The sequence below is a fragment of the Bubalus kerabau genome, chromosome 12 (assembly GCF_029407905.1).
Source record: "Bubalus kerabau isolate K-KA32 ecotype Philippines breed swamp buffalo chromosome 12, PCC_UOA_SB_1v2, whole genome shotgun sequence".
NCBI classification, from domain to species: domain Eukaryota; kingdom Metazoa; phylum Chordata; class Mammalia; order Artiodactyla; family Bovidae; genus Bubalus; species Bubalus kerabau.
The window spans coordinates 17201130-17220277 of NC_073635.1; the positions used below are offsets into that span (position 1 = coordinate 17201130).

The 19148-nt window shown below is 44.3% G+C and overlaps 1 long non-coding RNA gene across 4 annotated transcripts in view; it reads right to left on the reverse strand.

Annotated features, from left to right (window-relative positions):
* The window catches only part of LOC129624334 (uncharacterized), a 41401-nt gene extending 22672 nt beyond the window's left edge, over positions 1 to 18729 (reverse strand). For 3 of the 4 annotated variants that reach the window (XR_008700894.1, XR_008700893.1, XR_008700895.1), the window contains exon 1: positions 18606 to 18724. This is a non-coding gene — a long non-coding RNA (uncharacterized LOC129624334). Of the gene's footprint in view, positions 1 to 18605 lie in introns of all 4 variants that reach the window. The other variant, XR_008700892.1, reaches the window with a different exon arrangement.
* Between the last annotated feature and the right edge of the window lie 419 nt (positions 18730 to 19148).

Genomic DNA, 19148 nt, shown 5'->3' on the forward strand with positions numbered 1-19148 from the left:
CTGTATTGAAAGAGTCTTAGCCAGTTCTTTAAAGAGTGTCTTACCTTAAGCTCCTGAACCTTGGAAACAGGACGGACGGAAGAGTACAGAAGGGCTTACCCTACATGAAATGATGGTATTGAAACTGTTTCTTAACTTTGAAATCAAAAGAGAGAGACAGAGAAAGAGAGGGACCAGATGGTTCTGCTGCTGTATATAGCACAGTAGGTAAAATAACTGTGTGTGTGCACACACGCCTGTGTGCTCAAATATGCTTTCTTTAAAGAAATCACCCATCAAAGACTATAGCCAATACAAAGAAACATTTTAAATTGCGCAGTGAGTTTCAGCAATGTGGACAGTCTGGAAAAAAAAAAGTCAATTCTTTAAATAATAGCAATAATAGCTAAAATTGATCATATACTTGACTACATACCAGAACTCACCAAACTCTCTCCACACACACAGTTTTTAATTTATTTTATGTATGAAGAAGTGAAGGCAGAGAAGAATCAATTGCCAAGGCCCACAAACAGGTAAATGGCAAAGCACAGATCCAAATGCAGGCCCAGGGAGCCTAGATTCCTCCATCATATTCCTGATATTCTGCTGATCCTCTGGGAATGTGCTCTTCCTTGGTGGGGCTGTTTCGTTTACTTTAGTTGGGGGTGGGACTGCCTGGGCAGTGAGAGTTGCCTGTGGTATCTAACAGTATCTTAATGTTTACTGAGCTATTGTGTGTCTGTGGTACACAGACAGTCGAAATTTCCAGATCAGTAGTAGAGCCCCCCTGCCAGGAGGAGGCCCTGCACGACACAGCGAATTGAGTGGGGAATTGGGCATCCGGGGCCCACGTTCCGGTCCTGGCTCCATCACTCAAAAGCCACATGACGTAGGTCAAGCACAACCTCTGAGCCTGTGTTCTTTACCAGTGCTTCAAGTCCTGCCCTCCTCACATATTAGTATTACAGGAAAAACACAGTGCTTACTAGCTCTCTTTAACCTTTATTTGCCTCAAGAGTTTGGCTTGACTCAATGCTTTCCAAAGTGCAGAGAGAGGCGATGGAAAATGGACATTTTCCTCCCTTGTGAGGCCAAGGGGATCTGCCGGCAAGTGATGCTGCCTTTTTAGAGTCTCTACCAACAGCTGGGTTAGTGAGATCAAAAGGAAGGGGAACTGGGAAGCCCTTGGAGACAAATACAGAGAAGCCCAGGTGGCACAGTGGTAAAGAATCAGCCTGCCGATGTTGAAGACCCGAGACATGGGTTTGATCTCTGGGTCAGGAAGATACCCTGGAGAAGGGAATGGCAACCCCCTCCAGTATTCTTGCCTGGGGACTCCCATGGACAGAGGAGCCTGGTCAGCGCCAGTCCATAGGGTTGCAAAGAGTTGGACACAATTGAATTGCACACATCACACCGGGACAACTATTAGTTTTTGCCTGTTTTTTGCTTCCATTAGAACTTTCTGCCTTGATCTTCAATTTACAGTAATTCAACCAACATTAATTGCATCTCTGTGCTAAACACTGGGTAAATGGGCATGAGCAGATGCCTCATCTCAAGACATAAAGTCTGCACTGAAGGACAACAACCCTTAAAGAAGGACTCAGATAAACATAGCACAGCAGCACAGTGGTTGCTGGCCATCACTGAAGGCTTGACCTGTCAGAATTTTGGAATCATCTCATTTAAGTACTGTCTCACTGTGTCTCACTGTATCTCACCATTCGCTGAACCCAGGGCAGGCAAGGCGAGAGCAGGGGAAGCTGGAAGAAGATGCGAGGAGCTGTAGGAACTGCAGACATTCTTTATTTATCATAGCAAGACAGAGATGCTTTACTCTCTAATGGTTAACAACAATGACTACAAGACTTGACCTCCTACAGGAGATTTTCTGGTGGTGCTTACATGGGACCACACCAGGATTCGCATGCACAATGCCGCAAATGACCCCAGCTGTAGGATGTGAGTGGAGTGGGGTGAGAGAGCCTGACCACCGCCACCTAGCCAATTGGTCTCTCCCTACCAGTACATTCTCTTTCTTTACAGAAACTCCCTTGGAGAAGGAAATGGCAACCCACTCCAGTATTCTTGCCTGGAAAAGTCCATGGACAGAGGAACCTGGCAGGCTACAGTCCATGGGGTTATATGACTGAGCATGTGTGCATGAGGGTGGAGGATGAGGGTTGGTAGCAAACTGGTAGAACTAAAAAAAAAAAAAAAAGAAAAGAAACTCCCTAGGACCTCAAAGTATCTGCTCTAGCTGTTGTTGTCCGTTCAGTCACTCAGTCATGTCTAACTCTTTGCAACCCCATAGACTGCAGCACACCATGCTTCCCTGTCCTTCAGCATCTCCCGGAGTTTACTCAAACTCATGTCCATTGAGCCAATGATGCCATCCAACCATCTCATCTTCTGTCGTCCCCTTCTCCTCCTGCCCTCAATCTTTCCCAGCATCAGGGCCTTTTCAAATGAGTCAGCTCTTTGCATCAGGTGGCCAAAATATTGGAGCTTCAGCTTCAGCATCAGTCCTTCCAATGAACACCCAGGACTGTTCTCCTTTAGGATGGACTAGTTGGATCTCCTTGCAGTCCAAGGGACTCTCAAGAGTCTTCTCCAACACCACGGTTAAAAAGCATCAATTCTTCAGTGCTCAGATTTCTTCATAGTCCAACTCTCACATCCATACATGATCGCTGGAAAAATCATCTAGTCAAAAGCCTTGACTAGACAGACCTTTGTTGGCAAAGTAATGTCTCTGCTTTTTAATATGCTGCCTAGGTTGGTTGCAGCTTTTCTTCCAAGGAGCAAGCGTCTTTGAATTTCATGGCTGCAGTCACCATCTGCAGTGATTTTGGAGCCCTTGGCTACTAACAGAAAAGTCCCAACCAGTATTACTACATCTTTGGTGGGTAGCATATGCCAATCTGAAGTTGTTGAGAGACACGGCTAGCAGTAGAAGCAATGATTCTTGCTCAAGGAAGCCATCTTCCTCCAGAGAGACGCCAGATGCGATTTGCTGTTGCTGTTGCTAAGTCGATTCAGTCGTGTCCAACTCTGTGCGACCCCATAGATGGCAGCCCACCAGGCTCCCCCGTCCCTGGGATTCTCCAGGCAAGAACACTGGAGTGGGTTGCCGTTTCCTTCTCCAATGCATGAAAGTGAAAAGTGAAAGTGAAGTCGCTCAGTCATGTCCGACTCTTAGCGACCCCATGGACTGCAGCCTACCAGGCTCCTCCGTCCATGGGATTTTCCAGGCAAGAGTACTGGAGTGGGGTGCCATTGCCCATTTAGTGGAATAAAAATTTCCTAGCACAACAAAATGAAAGGCCACAAGAGGGCACCAGACTTCACTTTTCTAGATGAAGAAACCACGTGGGCAATGCAAGGTACAAATGCAGGTCACAATGGAAGGGAATTAGCTCCTCTTACTTAACATGTATTTTTATTCTCTCATAAAATTAGAAATATAAAATATTCATAGCGTTTTGCATAAGTGTGAGTCTGGGCTGAGTGGTTTTATTTCTTACAGTTTTGGGGTCAGGGTGCCAAGCATGGTTGGGTTCCAGTGAAGACTTGCTTGCGAGTTGCAGATGATTGCTTTCTCCAGGGTCCTTGCTTGGCAGAAAGAGAAGGAGATAACTCTCGGGTCTTTTCTTATAAGGGCACTAATTCCATTTGTGAGGGTGGCGCCCTCATGACCCCATCACCTCCCAAAGGCCCACCTCCTAACACCCGCACACTGGGGAACTAGGATCTCAACAGAGGAATTGGCGGGGACACAAACATTCAGCTCACAGCATCTCCTAACCCGAAAGAGTGGCAACACGAGAGGCCAGCAGTACAGCAGGACACACGGGCCGTGTGTCCAGGGAGTTTCGAACCTGAATACTCCATTCATGCCATTTTATCAGAGACCAGAAAGCCAAGCATGGGAAATGTGGTCTTAATTACAACCATGTGGAATTGCTCAGTGATGTGGTCGTGAGGAATTAGATTTCTGAGAGAAGGAGAAAAATCAAAGCCAGTTTGTTCGAAGAATTTTATTTCTTACTCAAAGGTAGACGAGGCACATAGGTGACCCACTGGCAAAAAGCACTGCTGCTGGAAACCAGACAAGGAACATATTGACTCTGAGAGCATTTGCCAAACCTACAGTAAAATAATATGGTTCTATTTGCAGAGTGCCTCAGCTGTGTGACTTTCTTGGAGGTTTGCAGTTGCTTAAATCCCCACTCGGCCGGAAAACTTTCTGGAGGGAAAGAGTGAAATGGCAGAACTGGGGTCTGGGCACAGTTCACTGCGAGGCTAAAAGAATTCCACATTAAAAATAAAGGGCATCACTGGTACAAAGCTCCCCTTTCCCCCTAATTGAAACAGACGACTAACATAGGATTTCATATTAGTGCATTCTCAATGCCTTGAGCCTAAGATAAATCAGGTTGGTTGAATAGAAAACAGATGGCAAGTCTTTTGCCCTCATTCCTGGAAGCCTGGTTTTGTGGGTCGGCTGCAGGAATATTGTGGGGGTTAGGTGGGCAGGCCCTGGAATCAGACTGCCTGGTTTAAACCCTGGTCCAACCTTTCCAAGATGTATAGCCTATAAGCTAAAGTCCCCAAGCTTCCATTTTTTATAAGGTGGAATCATAATGATATCCTAGGGTTATGAGAATTACATTAAATGATAAATGTCAACTCCCAGCACAGTGGTATTGCTGGTTATCACTATTACTACTAAATGGCTTTGTGATTGGATCTGTTTTCTCTTATTCTTAAGCAGATACAATAAGGTAGCATGCAATAGAAAAATCCAACAGCCTTGCCATTACCTGACCTTGGAGAAATCGTTAAATCACTAATCTCAAAGCTTAGTGCGTCATCTGTATAATGATGAAGAAGCAGATACCAATTGACTCCATAACCTGGGGTGCACTAGATACTAATCTTTTGTTTTTCTAAAGCCAAGTTTACTCTGACCTTGACCCTATCTGGGAGGGAGGAAATTTAGTCTCAGTCTTGTTAATAGGCTCCTCTGTCCCCAACCAACACCGGAGAAAGGGCCTTCTGTGTTTAGTCCAAGAGTTGCATTGGTGGTCTGTCCTTTGTCCAAGCCTTTTGAAGACGGGTCACTCTGCTCCTTCTCAGCCAAACCAGCAGAGGGTGCTGGCTGGGTATGGGAGCCGCCATGTAGGGTGCCCACCCAACGTTGCTGTTCCCACCCTTTGAAAGCCTGGTCACCCCCTCGTGATGCTGCAAAGGATGGAGGTTCAGGCCATCATTACTGCACCCCATCCACTTTCCAGGCTCAGGAGAAGCCTTCTCCCCACCCTGTTAGCACAGCTTCTACCACTTACTTCCACAAAGGCATTCGCTCCTCTCCTCCCTCTCCAGGAAGATACTTTAGGCTTTTAAGAGCAAATGCCAGGAAGGTAGTGGTTTTAGAGGAGTTGTGTCTAAGACACCTGTGCTTTGGGTCTCGAAATACAAGAATATAAGGCCCCAGCCATCTTCTAGAATCAAAAGAGAAGGTTAGAATCCAAGGAAAATAGGACACAAATTAACCTTTCAATGAATAGTATCACTTCAAGGTAATGATACCACTTTAAGGAGAGGTTGAACTAGGGGAGGTTCTCAATTCTGTCTCCCCAAGAATTCCTTCCATTACTTAATTTTGTCCCTAAATATCAGTTATTAAATGCATACTTTCAATGAATACCATTGTACCCATGTTTAACACGACAAATGTATTTGTTTCTTCTCTGTTAACTAAGTTGACCGGGCTTCCCAGGTGGCTCAGTGGTAAAGAGTCGTCTGCCAATGCAGGAGACGTGGGTTTGAGCCCTGGGTCAGGAAGACCCCCTGGAGGAGGAAATGGCAACCCACTGCAGTATTCTTGCCTGGAGAATCCCACGGACAGGGGAGCCTGGTGGGCTACAGTCTGTGGTGTCACAAAAGAGTTGGACACAACTGAGCAACTAAACGACGACAACAAATGGGGACCTACCCCACAAATCAGCCGCCAGCTCACGCCGGATCCCACTCGCAAAAGGAGTTTGACAACATCCCAACTGGGCCACGCCCTGCTCAGTAAGACGAGTCTGGTGACCAAACATTTGCATTTCACAGCAATACTAAAGCCCGACAAGTTTCTAAATGCTTCCTGTCCATTTCTAGAGCTATCTTGGGTGGGCTGGTAGCAGTTCTGCCACTGGGAGAACCACACTTTGAGTAACACTGCTCTGCAAGCACTTCACCTAGGCTCTCTGTGGCTCTCTATAAACTAACAGAAAGGGATGTGAACTCCTCTGACCTCTTTCTCCTCCTCTGGAAGAGTTCTGTATTTTCATCCATAGGCAACTTCTTCCTTCCAGTTAGTTATTCAATAGGGAGACAGTTATTCTCTCTCCCCTGCCTCATACGGGTTCTACAGGCGTATTATCGGAATGAATGTGTTGCTCTGAGTTCACTTACAGAGTTTCAGGTAACCCTTTGAGAGTTAAACTATTAAACAGTAAAAACGGACATGAGTTTGGGCGAACTCTGGGAGATGGTGAGGGACAGGGAAGGCTGACGTGCTGCAGTCCGTGGGGTCGCAAAGACTCAGACAACGACTGAGCGACTGAACAAATTGACAAAGCAAAATTGTTTTCTATGTCCTCTTCCATATTCCTTTCTCTCCAGTCTCCTCTGTCGATTCCTCCTCCTCAGATCACACACAAGGGTTAGCATCTGACTCCTACTTGTTATTACTCTCCATTTTTAGGGATATTTTCTATTTCCAGGGCTTTCAATCACCACGTGTATGCTTGTAAGTCTCAGATCTATGTTTTTGACTCAGGTTTTGTCTTCAATTCTCTTCCAGTACTTTGGACTTAATCACCTTTTTGTCTTTCTTGCATTTTGCAGGTCAGGAATTCAGAAAGGGCTCAGCTGAGTGGTTAGTATGTATCTCTGTAGCATTAGCTGAGTCACTGGGGCTGGAGGAGCCACTTCATGATGGCCTCTTCACTTCCATTTCTCCATCTGGGATGGGACGATGGCAGTTTCGGCTGAGTCTTGAGTCAGAGCCCAGCTGAGTCTGTCAATCAGAGCATCTACCATGGTCCCTCCATAGGACCTGGGTTTCTTATAGCATGGGTACAATAATGTTTAATTTTTAGGTGGCTCAGTGGTAAAGAATCCTCCTGCCAATGCAGGAGACCCAGGTTCGATCCCTGGGTGGGGAAGATCCCCTGGAGAAGGGAATGGCTACCCACTCCAGTATTCATGCCCAGGAAATCCCACAGAGAAACCTGGGCGGGCTACAGTCCATGGGGTCACAAAAGAGTTGGACACAACTGAGCGATTCAACAACAAATCAAATTCATCACATTTTGCCTCACAGTTTATGTTTTCAAGATGCATTCTGAAATCCCTCGCCACTTCATGTCACAAAGTAGGGGGCAAAGCATAAGTGGGCAGCCACATGCCCCAGAAGAATGAAGAATGCATTTTTGCAGACACTTTTATGGGGTTACATGTGGATTTCAAGGTGATATTGGATCCTTAAGTGATTGTTCAGCAGCAGAACTGCCCAGCCAACCTGATTATTCACTCAGAAATTATTACATGTGCTAGAAATGAGCTTCTAGATTCTTTAGGGGGATGCATTTTTAAGTCTCTTTGCTACAGCAGATTAACCTAACACATACATCCATCTTACAGACAAGGGAATGAAGTTCGGAGGACTCATACACCTTCCCCTGGTTTCCACAGCTAGAATGCAAGCTGCCAGGTAATTCAACTCCAGGTATCAGAGACTGTTTTTCCCTCCTGAATTGGTTTTGCTCTGCTTTCTCGTCTCAGAACTTCAAATCTCTCCATTTGCTTCCTTATGAGTTTTACTGCTTACTGAAGGCAATTCATAAAAACTCGAAGTCAATATATGGTTTACACTCTGAAAGGTGAGGTGCTATTAATAAACAAAATATCAAACATTGTTTCTTTTAAAGGACCTCTTTCTTATCTGAATGTTACTTATTGGGTAAACTTTGGAGAGAGTCACAGTTAGCTTCCATCTGCTGAAAGGTCTAGTCTTAGTGATGGTGAGAGCCCCTAGAGAAAACAAGTTCAGTTCAGTTCAGTCGCTCAGTCAAGTCCAAGGAACCGCAGCACGCCAGGCCTCCCCGTCCATCACCAACTCCCGGAGTCCACCCAAACCCATGTCCATCAACTCGATGATGCCATCCAACCATCTCATCTTCTGTCGTCCCCTTCTCCTCCAGCCCTCAATCCTTCCCAGCATCAGGGTCTTTTCCAATGAGTCAGCTCTTCACATCAGGTGGCCAAAGTACTGGAGTTTCAGCTTCAACATCAGTACTTCCAATGAGCACCCAGGACTGATCTCCTTTAGGATGGACTGGTTGGATCTCCTTACAGTCTAAGGGACTCTCAAGAGTCTTCTCCAACACCACAGTTCAAAAGCATCAATTATTCCGCACTCAGCTTTCTTTATAGTCCAACTCTCACATCCATACATGACCACTGGAAAAACCATAGCCTTGACTAGACGAACCTTTGTTGGCAAAGTAATGTCTCTGCTTTTGAATATGCTATCTAGGTTGGTCAGAACTTTCCTTCCAAGGAGTAAGCATCTTTTAATTTCATGGCTGCAATCACCATCTGCAGTGATTTTGGAGCCCAGAAAACTAAAGTCAGCCACTGTTTCCACTGTTTCCCCATCTATCTGCCATGAAGTGATGGGACTGGATGCCATGATCTTAGTTTGAGACAGCAAAGCTGATGGACTATTGAAGAAAAATTTAAGTTAGACATCAAAAAGGACTCTCATCCTATACAGTCAGATGAAAATACATATATTCGTATGAAAAATTCTTACAAAAAATCTGGAGAACTTAATGTGTTGGGTTTTAGCTATTATGACATCTGGGAAATAAGAACGTTTTGTAATAATTTTAACACTCTTTACTCCCACAGTCCTCCTGTGAGGTAGAACACTGTAACAATGTAAGATATGAAGTAACTGAAAAGTTCAAACAACTCTGCAAGGTGTAGTCACTCCTAGGTACACCTCCAGGAGTTGTTTGGCTATTAGGTCATCAGTGATCAAACCTGCCTCTCTGATGGGTGTAATTAGTTAAGCTATAATGGATCTAAATCAACAAGACCCCGCCTGAACTGGAATAAAATCCAGTTCTCTTAGTCAGCCATGAAATCTAATGAATGGGCATGTGCTCAGGTCTATGAAGAAGGTAAGAAAAGAACCCTGACATACAAGTGAGACAGATCTAAATTCTCCTCAGAACACTTTATGGTAACTCATGGGTCTATTTCCTACAGTTAATTTTTCTTTTTTCAATCTGGAGAGCATATGAAAAGTGAACATAGTTAAGAAGCAGAAAAAGACATTGCTAATGGAAATCGGAGCTAATTAAATTCATAGATGCATTTTATAAGCATCAACCTAAGAAGGATTGGAGATAGAGAAGCAGAGAGCTTATCTGCAAGTGTGCAAATAAGCTTCAGGGACTGGGCTGACCATGGTAAATTCCTCACCATTGTAAGCAGCACCCAGTTCTCCAAGGGGGCTTAGCAAATTGGCGCTATCTATGGAGCCAATGGCACCCCACTCCAGTACTCTTGCCTGGAAAATCCTATGGATGGGGGAGCCTGGTGGGCTGCAGTCCATGGGGTTGCTAAGAATCAGATATGACTGAGTGACTTCACTTTCACTTTTCACTTTCATGCATTGGAGAAGGAAATGGCAACCCACTCCAGTGTTCTTGCCTGGAGAATCCCAGGGATGGGGGAGCCTGGTGGGCTGCCGTCTATGTGGTCCCACAGAGTCAGACATGACTGAAGCAACTTAGCAGCAGCAGCATGGTCTCCAGATTGTATACACTTGGAGATTGTATACTCTTTGATTTTGCTTTAAATTAGAAAGGAACTGGTGCTGGCCAGCAGCTTTACATTCTTAGAAAGCTGAGCTTTGTTTACTTAAGGAGAACCTTCAAATGCTGATCAAGAACAGTCCTTCTGATTACCGGTACTAAAAACCAGTTATGAGAATACTTGGAGATAGTTACACACAGCTTCATTTTGTCACTTACATGTAAAACATTCCAGGAATCCAAAACATTGAAACCTAAGTCAGCAGGTACCCAGGCCCTAATCATTTGCCTGGAGACTCGTGAGGCCTTTGCAGTTCCCACATTTGTAGGACAGAGTAGTAGGTGGGTTTTCAGATTTAGACTTAAACACAGGGTACAAGATTCGATTCAATGACCAGAACCAGAGTGTTGACTGCAATGGGTCTCAGGATCAAAACACAAGCTCAGGTCTCAGAATGGGAAGAGTGGCCTGAAGTTAGACCAGTGATGAAGGCAAGCTGATAACTTTGGCTAAGGACATAGTTCTTGAGCATTTTAAATCCTTAAGTTCAAAGTCAGAGTAGATGCTGGAACTTCCCTGGTGGTCCAGTGGCTAAGACTCTGAGCTCCCAATGCAGGGGGTTGGGGTTCAATCCCTGGTCAGGGAACTAGATCCCACATGCTGCTACTAAGACCTGGTGCACCCAAATAAATAAATATTAAAAAAAAATTCAGGGTAGATCTTTCAGGTTAGGGCAATGGTGAATCTATCATTGCAGGCCTAATTGCCTGATTAGTGAAAAAGAGGGACAAAAGGCTTAGGATCCCAAGCAGGGCCAGCCACATGAGGTTTACTCTCATTCACTGTGGGAAGACAGTTTCAACTCTAGAGATCTGAATTCTGGTATGATGGATTTATATTGAAAAATAAATCTTTGCAAACCTCGTTTTTCTCTGGGGGCTAGGTCTCAAATGTGAATCAACATATTGTTTAAGTCTATCTTTATTCCTCCATCTAGCAGAAAGCCAAAACATCCTTTAGAGCAACAGTCTCTAAACTTTTTTTGAAAAATTGTGTACAACCATCAGTAAAAAGCTTTTGAGTACCTTCACTTACATTAATTTATCCATGTATAAGTAATATATGTGTACATTTTCCCTAAAATATTATGTATATTTAAAAACAAAAATAGAAACTTAAAAAAGATGAAATAAAGAATGCACAGGGCTTCCCTGGGGGCTCAGTGTAAAGTATCTGCCCGCCAAAGCAGAAGAGGTGGGTTCCATCCCTGATCTGGGAAGGTGCCACATACGGCAGAGCAACTAAGCCCATGCACCACAACCGAGCCTGTGCTCTAGAGCCTGAGAACCGACTACTGAGCCCTCGTGTCATAACTACTGAAGCCTGAGCTCTGCAGCAAGAGAAGTCACAGAAATGAGAAGCCTGTGCACCACAACTAGAGAGTAGCCCCCACTTGTCACAAGAAAAGCCTGCACAAAAACACCCAAGACATCCAGATAAATAAATCAATTAAAATAAAAAAAGCATAGAAATTCTCATATGATGTTGTTGTATCGCAGTAAATCTTCCTGCCTCACTTTGAGGGGGACACCTTCCATTTTGGAGATCTCTCCTTCGGAATATTAATGGTGAATTACATGGTCTGAATGGCATGACTGAGTTTTCAAACTACTCACACCAGGTCTGGAAACATGGTTTTTATTCCTCCCATTCATTAATTTGACAGGGTAGGCCTTACAGAGCTCTATCTTCGGTATTCTGAGTTATTCTGATTAATGGCAGACAGGGCTGGCCTCAGATGGCAACAGTATTCTGCCCTGATCATCACAGCAAACCTAGAGGCACGGATTCATTTTCTGCACAAAGAATGTTAGGCTCCAGCTGCTGAGGTCAAAGGCCAAATGAAACGTCACCAGATGCTGAATCCAGGAATTCTCCTAACACCTGGGGCTCAGGTTTGATCTCTTCCCTGGAGATCAGGGGCCCTGGGATCTGAGGACAAGCACAGCTGGGCCCACATAGGCTGCTAGAGCAAATCCCAGAGGGGTCACCTGGGGCTGCAGTGTCGTGCCCGCTACCACACCTTAGGTCCTTAAACCTGTGAGCCTGAGCCTTGAGTCCCAGTAGAGTCTCTGCTGAACCCCAGACTTGCTGAGGAGTTCACAAAATCATCTTGTTACCCACCTCTCCATAGACTTTTAAATAACACCTTTATGAGATATAATTCACATTTCATCACATTCACCCATGTAAACCAAATGATTTTTAAGATATTCACAGATATATGCAAGCATCACCACAGTCAATTTTGAAACAGTTTCATCATTCCAGAAAGAAATTCATTGGCAGTCACCTCCCAGCTTTCCTCAACAACCCTTCCCTCCTTCCCTCCAGCCCAGGGCAACCACTAAGCTACTTCCTGTCTCTATAGATTTGCCTGATCTGAACTTTCAATATAAATGGAACCTCAGAATATGAGATCTTCTGTGACTGGTTTCTTTTACTCAGCATAATGTTTTCAAAGTTTATCCATGTTGTGGAAACCCACTCGTGTTCTAGCCTGCAGAATCCCAGGGACAGCGGAGCCTGGTGGGCTGCCGTCTATGGGGTCACACAGAGTCAGACACAACTGAAGTGACTTAGCAGCAGCAGCAGCAGCAGCATGTATCAGTATTGAAACTTTTTATTTTCAAGTAATTCTGCATTGTATAGATATACTACATTTTATTTGTCTATTTTTCAGTTGATGGCTATTTGCACTATTGATTTTTGGCTATTATGAATTATTCTGCTATGACTATTCACGCACAATTTTCTGTATGGACATACTTTTTCATTTCTCTTGGGTATATGTCTAAAAGGAGAATTTCAGGGTCCTGAGGTAGGTAGCTCTAAGTTTACCCTTTTGCAGAACTGTCAGGTCGTTTTCCAAAGCGCCTACATCATAGTATGTTCTTACTGTGAACAATGTAGAGAGTTCCAACCTTTCTACCTCCTAGCCAACAACTGTTATTAGTTGTCTTCTTGATTATATCATCTTGGTGGGTACGAAGTGAATATCATTGTTGATTTGATTTGTATTTCCCTGAGAATTAATGATGTTGAGCATCTTTTTATATGCTTCTTGGCTATTTGTGCATCTTCATATACAAATGGGGAATGTCTACTCAAATTTTTTGCCCATTTTTAATTGAGTCATCTTTTTATTATTGGGTTGTATGAGTTTTTCCATATATTCTAGATGCAAGTACTTTATTGGATATGATTTACCAAAAATTTTCATTCTGTAGGTTGTCTTTTCACTTTTTTGGTGGTGCCTTTTGAAGCACAAATGTTTTTAATTTTAATGATGTCTAGTTTTTTTCTTTTCTTGCCTGTGCTTTTGATATTATGTTTAAGAAACTCATTCAAAACTATGTATGAATATTTACATCCAAGTTTACTTATAAGAGTTCTATAGTTTTAATGCTTATATATAGGTCTTTGATCAATATGAGTTGATTTTTCTATATGGTTGGAGGGAGGCATGCAATTTCATTCTTTTGCATATAGATAATCATTTATCACAGAACCATTTGTTGAAAAGACTGATCTTTTCCCCCACTGAATTGTCTTGGCATCATTGTTGAAAATTAATTGATCATAAAGATGAGGGTTTATTTCTGGACTCTTCATCTTTATGCTTCACAGATCTACATAGCCCTTCTACTATTTACTTAGTAAAACTTAATTAGGTTTTTAGGAATGCTTCTAATTGAAGCCCAAGAAGAAATTAACAATCAATAAATTATATTTTACCTATGTAATGGAATGTTATGAAACCATTAAAAAGTGTTAAAAGTTCTGTACCAATTGATATGGAAAGATAACCACAATACATTTTTTGACCAAAATCAAATCAAAACCAAACCAAAAAAACTCTGACCCATATTATAAAACAGTAAATGGCCCCTATATATGTATATACTTCTATATACTTTTACATAGGTCACATTTTATAAATAATGGACAGAGTGTATGTATGGAGGGAGGATTTACCTTGTAATTTATTTTTTCATTTTATTATTTGTGATGAAATAAATATGTTAACATTGAAATTTTAAAAGAAATTAATGATCCAGCTTTCAGAAGGCAGAAAGGAAGACAACACCAAGAAGTCAACAGCATTGCTTTCAAGTTCTGCTGAATCAGCTCAGAGGATTCCCCAATCTTTGTGAGATGTCTTCCCTTAAAGTCCATTATAACTGAGGACACAGTTGCACAGAACAGACATTGTTCCTGGGGGCCCACTTTTCTGTTGTGAACCACACAAAGACGACACATTCAACACCTGGGCCACTGAAGTGCCATCTTAACTTGTCTCCCTGTCTCCAGTCTTCATTAACTGGAAGAGAATGAAGAACTAAGCCCCACAGAAAGTGATGTGAGTGACATTTCTCAGTTCTTCCAAGTCCATGAAGTGAAAGTCACTCAGTCGTGTCCAACTCTTTGCGACCCCATTGACTATACAGTCCATGGAATTCTCTAGGCCAGAATACTGGAGTGGGTAGCCATTCCCTTCTCCAGGGGATGTTCCCAACCTAGGTCTCCCACATTGCAGGCGGATTCTTTACCAGCTGAGCCACCAGGGAAGCCCAAGAATACTCCAAGTCCATAGCTAGTTCCATTCTAGATACATAAGAGAGAAGTTGATTTATTAAAAATACATCAGATGCCTTAAGGCATTAAGGATTAATGTTATGGGGGAACCCCAGCTTAAAAGGGCTGGTAGACTTCAAGGAAGTTAGCTGTCTAAGCAGGCGCTGTTGGCTGGTGGGTGTCCAGGAGTAGTATCTCCAGCCCCATCCCCACCCTCACTCACATAGGTATATCCACATGCACGCATGTGGGTGTGCTTTGCATACACAAGCAAAAAGGGAGACCTGGAGCTAGATGGAACCAGACTTTCACATCCCAACAGCAAGCAACATTTCATAAACTATATAATCCTATATAAATTGCATAATCCTACTTGTATTTATAGTACCAGAGTGCAATAATAGAAGTTCTGGATATTTCCATGAAAATAAAAGAAAGCAGCAGTTTACCTGATTAAAACCCTCTCAGCAGATCATCACTATTTGCAGGATAACATTTAAACTTCCTGACAAACCTAGATAGCATATTAAAAAGCAGAAACATTAGTTTGCCAACAAAGGTCCGTCCAGTCAAGGCTATGGTTTTTCCAGTGGTCATGTATGGATGTGAGAGTTGGACTATAAAGAAAGCTGAGTGCTGAAGAATTGATGCTTTTGAACTGTGGTGTTGGAGAAGACTCTTGAGAGTCCCTTGGACTGCAAGGAGATCCAACCAATCCATCCTAAAGGAGATCAGTCCTGGGTATTCATTGGAAGGACTGATGTTGAAGTTGAAACTCCAGTAGCTTGGCCACCTGATGCAAAGAGCCAACTCATTTGAAAAGACCCTGATGCTGAGAAAGATTGAGGGCAGGAGGAGAAGGGGACGACAGAGGATGAGATGGCTGGATGGCATCACTGACTCGATGGACATGAGCTTGGGTAAACTCTGGGAGTTGGTGATGGACAGGGAGGCTTGGTGTGCTGCGGTCCATGGGATCACAAAGAGTCGGACACAACTGAGCGGCTGAACTGAACTGCACTGACCTAGCCCACCCAACAGTCACCCTGCCCTCTTCCTTCCCTCCCCTACACCCATAGCCTAAACTCATACATACCTTAAACCCATGGCCTTCTCACTCTTCTTTCTTTGCCCAGGCTACCTGTCTTCCTCTTACTTGTCCTTCAAAACCCTGCTTTAATGACACCTCTACTATGAAGTTTCCCAATCCATCTCTTCTCCTTCCCACAAAACTAGCATGTCTCTATTCCCCTCCCCGGGTTTCCCAGATGGCTCATTGGTAGAGAATCTGCCCGCTAATGCTAGAGATGTGGGTTGGCTCTCTGTGCAGGAAAGATCCCCTGGAGAAGGAAATGGCAATCCACTCCAGTACTCTTGCCTGGAGAATCCCATGCACAGAGGAGCCTGGTGGGCTACAGTGTATGGGGTTACAAAAGAGTCGGACACAACTGAGCGACTAAAACAACAGTTTCACGCCCACTTGGCCCTTTCTACATCATTCTGTTACATCACTCTCACACTACTTTCATCACTATATATCTGTTTCCTGCCAAGAACATGTATTTCCCAAGAGCAAGACTCTCTCCACACCAAGCATAATCTGTGTTCATCATACATGTCAAGGAATGTTATTGATTGAATGTGTGTAAAGAAAATGCACTGATCATTTTTCTGTTAGGTGGAAGTCCACCAGTTATCTCCAGCAATCAAATACAAAGGGTATGTTTACCTCCATTATGAAAAACCCAAAGGATTTTCCCAGAAACCTTTTCATAAAAGTATCATCACCCTACAACAAATACTCTGTTAAATCAGGAGAAATGACTTTCACCTGAGCTACTCAAGTAACTGAGGGTGAAGGATGGTCAACTAAGAGAAACTATTCAGATTAGTCTTTTTATTCCTGAATTTCACTAAAAAAAAAAAAATGCCAGCATTACTTCCTGCTGCACAAAATCTCTGCAGGAAGGCTAAAGGGCTGATGGTCAAGTTTTTTTTTTTTCTTTGTCAAAAAGAGGAGAAAAATGAATATTGTTATAATTTGAGAGAAAACAGGAGGAACCACAAGCGATTTGCCTGGTTAGCGACACTTTATTTCTCAGCACAAAATGTCACATGAATCCTATATCCTGTTCAGTGCAAGGAATTGCTATTCATCACACACAGGGCAGCATTTGGAATTCATTTATCTGAGTTTCCTAGCCTTGGGTTCATAATACCTATAGCTGGGGGCTCTGATTTCATTCTCCAGAGCAATGAAGGGACCTCACAGACAGCGATCTGCATGCATTAGATTTAATACAAGAGTCAAGATTTGGTCTCAAGAGGAGGACAAATAAAACACACACACACAACAAAGCTAAAAGGAAGAGGGGAAAAAAAAAAAAAAAACCAGCAACCTATTAATCGAGGAAGAAAACACATACCATCATTTTCATGATTAGAACTCCCTTGTTTTTCACCCTCAATCGATGCAGCCAACATGTTTCCTTTCCCATTTAATTCCCAAGGCACATTTTTGGGGTGTCCAGGAAAAACGCCAAATTAAATGGTTCAGAAAATCTATTGACTCCGAGTAGAAATACTACACAGGAGACCATTTTTGTTCTTGCTCTCATTTTCCTCCTTCTCTTATTTCCTATAGGGATCGGCATGAAAAACCCAAAACTGAAGGCTTGCGTGCCACATCCAGGAACTACAGAGAATGGAGACCAGAGCAGTCACATCCTATTCCCCATCCTGCTGTGGAGGGAGAAGCGTGCTGGGGGCTGGGAGGAAGTGTGAAGAGAGGATGGGAAGGAGTGCCCGGGCCTGCTCCCTAGAGGAGCAACACTGCAGAGCTGACCTGACCCCACTCAAACCTGGGCTTCCCAGGTGGCGCGAGTGGTAAAGAAGCTGCCTGCCAATGCAGGAGACATAAGAGAGGCGGGCTGGATCCCTGGGTCAGGAAGACCCCCTGGAGGAGGGCATGGCAACCCACTCCAGTATTCTTGCCTGAAGAATCCCATGGACAGAGGAGCCTGGCAGGCTATGGTCCATGGCGTCGCAAAGAGTCGGACCTGGCTGAAGTGACGGAGCATGCGTGCACTTAAACTTACAGGTTTCAGGAGGGCTTTGTCCTGTAGTTTATTCACAAATTTAGAGGAACAACCACTTACTCCTGCACTGTAGCTCCAGGTCAATCATATGTTTCCTAGTTGGTTCATTTTGCAATTCATTTCCTAAACTTCAGACTCATATAACTAAATCCCCATAAGATGCCTGGCTCAGCCTGGGCAATGCTAAACTCCTCCTCCTCTTTCCTAAACGTCCGTTTCTGACTATTTCCTCTGTCCTCTTTCTGGTATTGGTACCACCCCAACCCTACCCACACAGGCTAAAAATTGAGAGACCATCTCATCCCTACACTCTCCTTCAATCCCACCCCCAACCCCAGCACAATGTCACCAGTTACTAAATTCTGGCTAATTTATCTCCTAACTCATTCTCAGTTCCTCCCACCAGCCTTCTCTCCTTTTCCATTGCTAGTTCAGCATTTCTTCCTGTAGAGCAGTCTTAAGACACCCTTATCAATCCTTGTTATTGCCTGAATTAAAAAGGATCTTCCTGTCTGTTTACTATGGGGTAAATGACAACCACATTCTTTTACAGTTGAGCTGAAGAGGGAAAATAGAACAGGATTTCAGGAGATGTCTGAGAGGAAGGCATGATCAAAGGGGATATAACCCAAATTTCCTCTGCTCTCCTCAGCCTCTCATTGAAATACTTCAAAGTTGATCCTCTGCCCTGTCTTTTTTTATTTTTTCCTGACACTCAGAACTTTATTGGTGAGGAACCGAGGTCTGAGAAAGAGGGGGCTGGGATGGACAGGACTAGCTCCCATTCTCGGCTCCCTGGACATCGGGCGGTCCTCCATGCACGTTTAGAGGAGGACAGATAACAGATAAAATCCTAACAGATAAACTCCCCAGGGAGCAGCCCTGTGACTGCTAGGCAACAGGGCTAGGAGGGGTGCCCTGGGCACAGCGGGGCCCCGGGGAAGCGGGCCTTCGGTATCGATATCAATGTCTAGGGTCAGAAAGCGGCGGCTGTACCTGCGCAAGGGCCCACCAGGAGGTTCCTGGAAGCTCCAGGCAAAGTCCCTGAGGCACACCGGACACCAGGGGATGAACCTGGGATCCTTCACGAGGGCCGTGGCAGCGTCACTAGGCATGCGCAGGGCCTCGCCAAGGCCGGCAAAAAGCCTGTGCGCCTGCGCGCGCCAGGGTCGCCCGGGGCTGTAGGCAAGCAGAAAAGGCCACGTGGAGAGACGGGAGAGCCACGGGCTAGAGAGCCCCTCTGTCCTGACAAGGCTTTGACAGCTAGGCTCAGCCTTGCAGTAGTATCCAGAGATCCTAATAATCTGTAGGCGGTTGTTTGGTCGCTCAACATGTCCGATTTTTTGCGGCCCCGGGAACTGTAGCCCGCCAGGCTCCTCTGTCCATGGGATTCCCCAGGTAAGAATACTAGAGTGGGTTGCCATTTCCTTCTCCAGGGGACTCTTCCTGACTCAGGGATCGAACCCAGGTCTCCTGCGTTGGGAGGAGGATTCTTGATCACTGAGCCTCCTGGGAAGCCCAGTCTCTGGGTTACAAGAG